Source organism: Anser anser (assembly GCF_964211835.1).
Source record: "Anser anser genome assembly, chromosome: 25".
Classification (NCBI taxonomy): Eukaryota; Metazoa; Chordata; class Aves; order Anseriformes; family Anatidae; genus Anser; species Anser anser.
The window spans coordinates 7,395,314-7,402,755 of NC_139746.1; the positions used below are offsets into that span (position 1 = coordinate 7,395,314).

At 56.1% G+C, this 7,442-nt stretch overlaps 1 long non-coding RNA gene across 1 annotated transcript in view; it reads right to left on the bottom strand.

The window, feature by feature from the left end:
* Positions 1 to 398: 398 nt before the first annotated feature.
* LOC310886298 overlaps positions 399 to 7,442 on the bottom strand; it is a 139,261-nt gene continuing 132,217 nt past the window's right edge. The window contains exon 2 of the long non-coding RNA XR_014575268.1: positions 399 to 1,613. This is a non-coding gene — a long non-coding RNA (uncharacterized lncRNA). The remainder of the gene's footprint in view (positions 1,614 to 7,442) is intronic.

Below are 7,442 nucleotides of genomic sequence, written 5' to 3' on the forward strand. Positions count from 1 at the left end.
TGTATTCGTAGCTTCAGTATCATTGGTGGCCGATGGCTTTTAGGGTGAGGTCTGGTTCATCGATTTTGTCCATTATGTAGAGGATTTGTAGGGATGGGAGGGCGAGGAGTACCAGGACGATAGCAGGTAGGATTGTCCAGATCAGCTCTACTTCTTGGGCGTCTACAGCATTGGACGAGAGTTTTTCTGTTAGTATGTGGGCTAAAAGGTAGAGAACTAGGCTGCAGATAGCTAGGGCAACGATTAGGGCGTGGTCGTGGAATTCAACGAGTTCTTCTATGATGGGTGATGAGGCGTCTTGGAATCCTAGTTGGGAGTGGTTGGCCACATGAGATGTACAGGATTTTTACCTGTGATTTAGTCTTGACAAGGCTATGTAATTGGTTTACTAACGTCTCATAAGAAAGAAGCATGAGCGGTTAATGCAGTTGGCTTGAAACCAGCATGTGAGGGTTCGATTCCTTCCTTTCTTGTACTTGGACGAAGGCCGGTTCCTCGAAAGTATGGTATGGGGGAGGGCAGCCGTGGATTCATTCAACGTTTGTGGTAGTTAGTTCTGGTTGTAGGACTTTTCGTTTGGCCGGAAAGGCTTCTCAGATGATGAATATTAGTATGATTACGGCTACTATTGAGATTAGGGAGCCGATGGAGGAAATGGTGTTTCATAGTGTGTAGGCGTCGGGATAGTCCGAGTATCGTCGGGGTATTCCTGCTAGGCCTAGGAAGTGCTGGGGGAAGAACGTTAGGTTTACTCCTGTAAATATTACCCCGAAGTGGGCTTTTGCTCATGTTTGGTGTAGGGTAAACCCAGTGAGTAGTGGGAATCAGTGAGTAAATCCTGCTAGAATGGCAAAGACGGCGCCTATGGCTAGGACGTAGTGGAAGTGGGCAACTACGTAGTACGTGTCGTGCAGGGCGATGTCTAGGGAAGAGTTTGCAAGAACGATTCCTGTTAATCCTCCGATGGTAAATAGGAAGATAAATCCTAGAGCTCATAGTATTGGGGGGGTCTCATTTGATTGTTCCTCCGTGCAGGGTGGCTAGTCAGCTAAATACTTTGATTCCGGTAGGGATGGCAATGATTATAGTGGCTGATGTAAAGTAGGCTCGGGTATCAACGTCTATTCCTACTGTAAACATGTGGTGAGCTCAGACGATGAATCCTAGGAAGCCGATGGATAGTATGGCTCAGACTATTCCCATGTAGCCGAAGGGCTCCTTTTTGCCTGAGTAGTACGTGACTACGTGTGAGATGATTCCGAACCCTGGTAGGATCAGAATATAGACTTCTGGGTGTCCGAAGAATCAGAATAGGTGTTGGTACAGGATTGGGTCTCCTCCTCCAGCGGGGTCGAAGAATGTGGTGTTTAGGTTTCGATCAGTTAGTAATATTGTAATACCGGCGGCGAGTACGGGGAGTGATAGAAGGAGTAGGATGGCGGTAATTAGTACGGATCAGACAAATAGTGGGGTTTGGTATTGTGAGAGTGCGGGGGGTTTTATGTTGATGGCTGTGGTGATAAAGTTGATGGCCCCAAGGATGGAGGAGATACCGGCTAAGTGGAGTGAGAAGATAGCCAGGTCTACTGAAGCTCCGGCGTGGGCAAGGTTACCTGCTAGGGGAGGGTAGACAGTTCAGCCTGTGCCGGCGCCAGCTTCTACAGTGGATGAGACTAGTAGTAGGAGGAATGATGGGGGGAGGAGTCAAAAGCTTATGTTGTTTATTCGCGGGAATGCTATGTCGGGGGCACCGATTATGAGGGGGACTACTCAGTTGCCGAATCCTCCGATCATGAGCGGATGCAGTGCAGTGAGTCCAGAGAGTGCACTGGCACCACTGGGCATGCAGTGCAGTGAGTCCAGAGAGTGCACTGGCACCACTGGGGATGCACTTCAGTGACTCCAGAGAGTGCACTGGCACCACTGGGGATGCAGTGCAGTGAGTCCAAAGACTTCACTGGCAAAACTGGGGATGCAGTGCAGTGAGTCCAGAGAGTGCACTGGCACCACTGGGGATGCAGTGCAGTGAGTCCAGAGATTGCACTGGCACCACCGGGGCTGCAGTGCAGTGAGTCCAGAGAGTGCACTGGCACCACTGGGGATGCACTGCAGTGAGTCCAGAGAGTGCACTGGCACCACTGGTGATGCAGTACAGTGAGTCCAGAGAGTGCACTGGCACCACTGGGGATGCACTGCAGTGAGTCCAGAGAGTGCACTGGCACCAACGGGGATGCACTACAGTGAGTCCAGAGATTGCACTGGCACCACTGGGGATGCAGTGCACTGAGTCCAGAGAGTGCACTGGCACCACTGGGGATGCAGTGCATTGAGTCCAGAGAGTGCACTGGCACAACTGGGGATGCACTTCAGTGAGTCCAGAGAGTGCACTGACACGACTGGGGATGCAGTGCAGTGAGTCCAGAGAGTGCACTGGCACCACTGGGGATGCAGTGCAGTGAGTCCAGAGAGTGCTCTGGCACCACTGGGGATGCAGTGCAGTGAGTCCAGAGAGTGCACTGGCACCACTGGGGATGCAGTGCAGTGAGTCCAGAGAGTGCACTGGCACCACTGGGGATGCAGTCCAGTGAGTCCAGTGAGTGCACTGGCACCACTGGGGATGCAGCGCAGTGACTGCAGAGAGTACACTGGCACCACCGGGGATTCACTGCAGTGAGTCCAGAGAGTGCACTGGCACCACCTGTGATTCAGTGCAGTGAGTCCAGTGAGTGCACTGGCACCACTGGGGATGCAGTGCTGTGACTCCAGAGAGCGCACTGGCACCACTGGGGATGCAGTGCAGTCAGTCCAGTGAGTGCACTGGCACCACTGGGGGTGCAGTACAGTGAGTCCAGAGAGTGCACTGACACCACTGGGGATGCAGTGCAGTGAGACCAGAGAGTGCACTGGCACCACTGGGGATGCACTGCAGTGAGTCCAGAGAGTGCACTGGCACCACTGGGGATGCACTGCAGTTAGTCCAGAGAGTGCACTGGCACCACTGGGGATGCAGTACAGTGAGTCCAGAGAGTGCACTGGCACCAGTGGGGATGCAGTACAGTGAGTCCAGAGAGTGCACTGGCACCACTGGACATGCAGTGCAGTGAGTCCAGAGAGTGCACTGGCACCACTGGGGATGCACTTCAGTGACTCCAGAGAGTGCACTGGCACCACTGGGGATGCAGTGCAGTGAGTCCAAAGACTTCACTGGCACCACTGGGGATGCAGTGCAGTGAGTCCAGAGAGTGCACTGGCACCACTGGGGATGCAGTGAAGTGGGTGCAGAGAGTGCACTGGCACCACTGGGGATGCACTGCAGTGAGTCCAGAGAGTGCACTGGCACCACTGGGGATGCACTACAGTGAGTCCAGAGAGTGCACTGGCACCACTGGGGATGCAGTGCAGTGAGTCCAGAGAGTGCACTGGCACCACTGGGGATGCAGTGCAGTGAGTCCAGAGAGTGCACTGGCACCACTGGGGATGCAGTGCAGTGAGTCCAGAGAGTGCACTGGCACCACTGAGAATGCACTTCAGTGAGTCCAGAGAGTGCACTGGCACCACTGGGGATGCAGTGCAGTGAGTCCAGAGAGTGCACTAGCACCACTGGGGATGCAGTGCAGTGAATCCTGTGAGTACACTGGCACCACTGGTAATGCAGTGCAGTGAGTCCAGAGAGCTCACTGGCACCACTGGGGATGCAGTGCAGTGAGTCCAGAGAGTGCACTGGCACCACTGGAGATGCAGTACAGTGAGTCCAGTGAATGCACTGGAACCACTGGGGATGCAGTGCAGTGAGACCAGAGATTGCACTGGCACCACTGGGGATGCACTGCAGTGAGTCCAGAGAGTGCACTGGCACCACTGGGGATGCACTGCAGTTAGTCCAGAGAGTGCACTGTCACCACTGGGGATGCAGTACAGTGAGTCCAGAGAGTGCACTGGCACGAGTGGGGATGCAGTACAGTGAGTCCACAGAGTGCACTGGCACCACTGGGGATGCAGTGCAGTGAGTCCAGAGAGTGCACTGGCACCACTGGGGATGCACTTCAGTGACTCCAGAGAGTGCACTGGCACCACTGGGGATGCAGTGCAGTGAGTCCAAAGACTTCACTGGCACCACTGGGGATGCAGTGCAGTGAGTCCAGAGAGTGCACTGGCACCACTGGGGATGCAGTGAAGTGAGTGCAGAGAGTGCACTGGCACCACTGGGGATGCACTGCAGTGAGTCCAGAGAGTGCACTGGCACCACTGGGGATGCACTACAGTGAGTCCAGAGAGTGCACTGGCACCACTGGGGATGCAGTGCAGTGAGTCCAGAGAGTGCACTGGCACCACTGGGGATGCAGTGCAGTGAGTCCAGTGAGTGTACTGGCACCACTGGGGATGCACTTCAGTGAGCCCAGAGAGTGCACTGGCACCACTGAGAATGCACTTCAGTGAGTCCAGAGAGTGCACTGGCACCACTGGGGATGCACTGCAGTGAGTCCAGAGAGTGCACTAGCACCACTGGGGATGCAGTGCAGTGAATCCTGTGAGTACACTGGCACCACTGGGGATGCAGTGCAGTGAGTCCAGAGAGCTCACTGGCACCACTGGGGATGCAGTGCAGTGAGTCCAGAGAGAGCACTGGCACCACTGGAGATGCAGTACAGTGAGTCCAGTGAATGCACTGGAACCACTGGGGATGCAGTGCAGTGAGTCCAGAGAGTGCACTGGCACCACTGGTGATGCAGTACAGTGAGTCCAGAGAGTGCACTGGTACCACTGGGCCTGCAGTGCAGTGAGTCCAGAGAGTGCACTGGCACCACTGGGGATGCAGTGCAGTGAGTCCAGAGAGTGCACTGGCACCACTGGGGATGCAGTCCAGTGAGTCCAGTGAGTGCACTGGCACCACTGGGGATGCAGCGCAGTGACTGCAGAGAGTACACTGGCACCACCGGGGATTCACTGCAGTGAGTCCAGAGAGTGCACTGGCACCACCTGTGATTCAGTGCAGTGAGTCCAGTGAGTGCACTGGCACCACTGGGGATGCAGTGCTGTGACTCCAGAGAGCGCACTGGCACCACTGGGGATGCAGTGCAGTCAGTCCAGTGAGTGCACTGGCACCACTGGGGGTGCAGTACAGTGAGTCCAGAGAGTGCACTGACACCACTGGGGATGCAGTGCAGTGAGACCAGAGAGTGCACTGGCACCACTGGGGATGCACTGCAGTGAGTGCAGAGAGTGCACTGGCACCACTGGGGATGCACTGCAGTTAGTCCAGAGAGTGCACTGTCACCACTGGGGATGCAGTACAGTGAGTCCAGAGAGTGCACTGGCACCACTGGGGATGCAGTACAGTGAGTCGAGAGAGTGCACTGGCACCACTGGACATGCAGTGCAGAGAGTCCAGAGAGTGCACTGGCACCACTGGGGATGCACTTCAGTGACTCCAGAGAGTGCACTGGCACCACTGGGGATGCAGTGCAGTGAGTCCAGAGAGTGCACTAGCACCACTGGGGATGCAGTGCAGTGAATCCTGTGAGTACACTGGCACCACTGGTAATGCAGTGCAGTGAGTCCAGAGAGCTCACTGGCACCAGTGGGGATGCAGTGCAGTGAGTCCAGAGAGTGCACTGGCACCACTGGAGATGCAGTACAGTGAGTCCAGTGAATGCACTGGAACCACTGGGGATGCAGTGCAGTGAGACCAGAGAGTGCACTGGCACCACTGGGGATGCACTGCAGTGAGTCCAGAGAGTGCACTGGCACCACTGGGGATGCACTGCAGTTAGTCCAGAGAGTGTACTGTCACCACTGGGGATGCAGTACAGTGAGTCCAGAGAGTGCACTGGCACGAGTGGGGATGCAGTACAGTGAGTCCACAGAGTGCACTGGCACCACTGGGGATGCACTTCAGTGACTCCAGAGAGTGCAGTGGCACCACTGGGGATGCAGTGCAGTGAGTCCAAAGACTTCACTGGCACCACTGGGGATGCAGTGCAGTGAGTCCAGAGAGTGCACTGGCACCACTGGGGATGCAGTGAAGTGAGTGCAGAGAGTGCACTGGCACCACTGGGGATGCACTGCAGTGAGTCCAGAGAGTGCACTGGCACCACTGGGGATGCACTACAGTGAGTCCAGAGAGTGCACTGGCACCACTGGGGATGCAGTGCAGTGAGTCCAGAGAGTGCACTGCCACCACTGGGGATGCAGTGCAGTGAGTCCAGTGAGTGTACTGGCACCACTGGGGATGCACTTCAGTGAGCCCAGAGAGTGCACTGGCACCACTGAGAATGCACTTCAGTGAGTCCAGAGAGTGCACTGGCACCACTGGGGATGCACTGCAGTGAGTCCAGAGAGTGCACTAGCACCACTGGGGATGCAGTGCAGTGAATCCTGTGAGTACACTGGCACCACTGGGGATGCAGTGCAGTGAGTCCAGAGAGCTCACTGGCACCACTGGGGATGCAGTGCAGTGAGTCCAGAGAGTGCACTGGCACCACTGGAGATGCAGTACAGTGAGTCCAGTGAATGCACTGGAACCACTGGGGATGCACTGCAGTGAGTCCAGAGAGTGCACTGGCACCACTGGTGATGCAGTACAGTGAGTCCAGAGAGTGCACTGGTACCACTGGGCCTGCAGTGCAGTGAGTCCAGAGAGTGCACTGGCACCACTGGGGATGCAGTGCAGTGAGTCCAGAGAGTGCACTGGCACCACCGATGATGCAGTACAGTGAGTCCAGTGAGTGCACTGGCACTACTGGGGATGTAGTGCAGTGACTCGAGAGAGTGCACTGGCACCACTGGGGATGCAGTGCAGTGAGTCCAGAGAGTGCACTGGCACCACCGGGGATGCAGTGCAGTGAGTCCAGAGAGTGCACTGTCAGCAGTGGGGATGCAGTGCAGTGAGTCCAGAGACTTCACTGGCACCACTGGGGATGCAGTGCAGTGAGTCCAGAGAGTGCACTGGCACCACTGGGGATGCAGTGCAGTGAGTCCAGAGAGTGGACTGGCACCACTGGGGATGCAGTGCAGTGAGTCCAGAGAGTGCATTGGCACCACTGGGGATGCAGTGCAGTGAGTCCATAGAGTGCACTGGCACCACTGGGGATGCACTGCTGTGAGTCCAGAGAGTGCACTGGCACCACTGGGGATGCACTGCAGTGAGTCCAGAGAGTGCACTGGCACCACTGGGGATGCACTACAGTGAGTCCAGAGATTGCACTGGCACCACTGGGGATGCAGTGCAGTGAGTCCAGAGAGTGCACTGGCACCACTGGGGATGCAGTGCAGTGAGTCCAGAGAGTGCACTGGCACCACTGGGGATGCACTTCAGTGAGTACAGAGAGTGCACTGACACCACTGCGGATACAGTGCAGTGAGTCCAGAGAGTGCACTGGCACCACTGGGGATGCAGTGCAGTGAGTCCAGAGAGTGCTCTGGCACCACTGGGGATGCAGTGC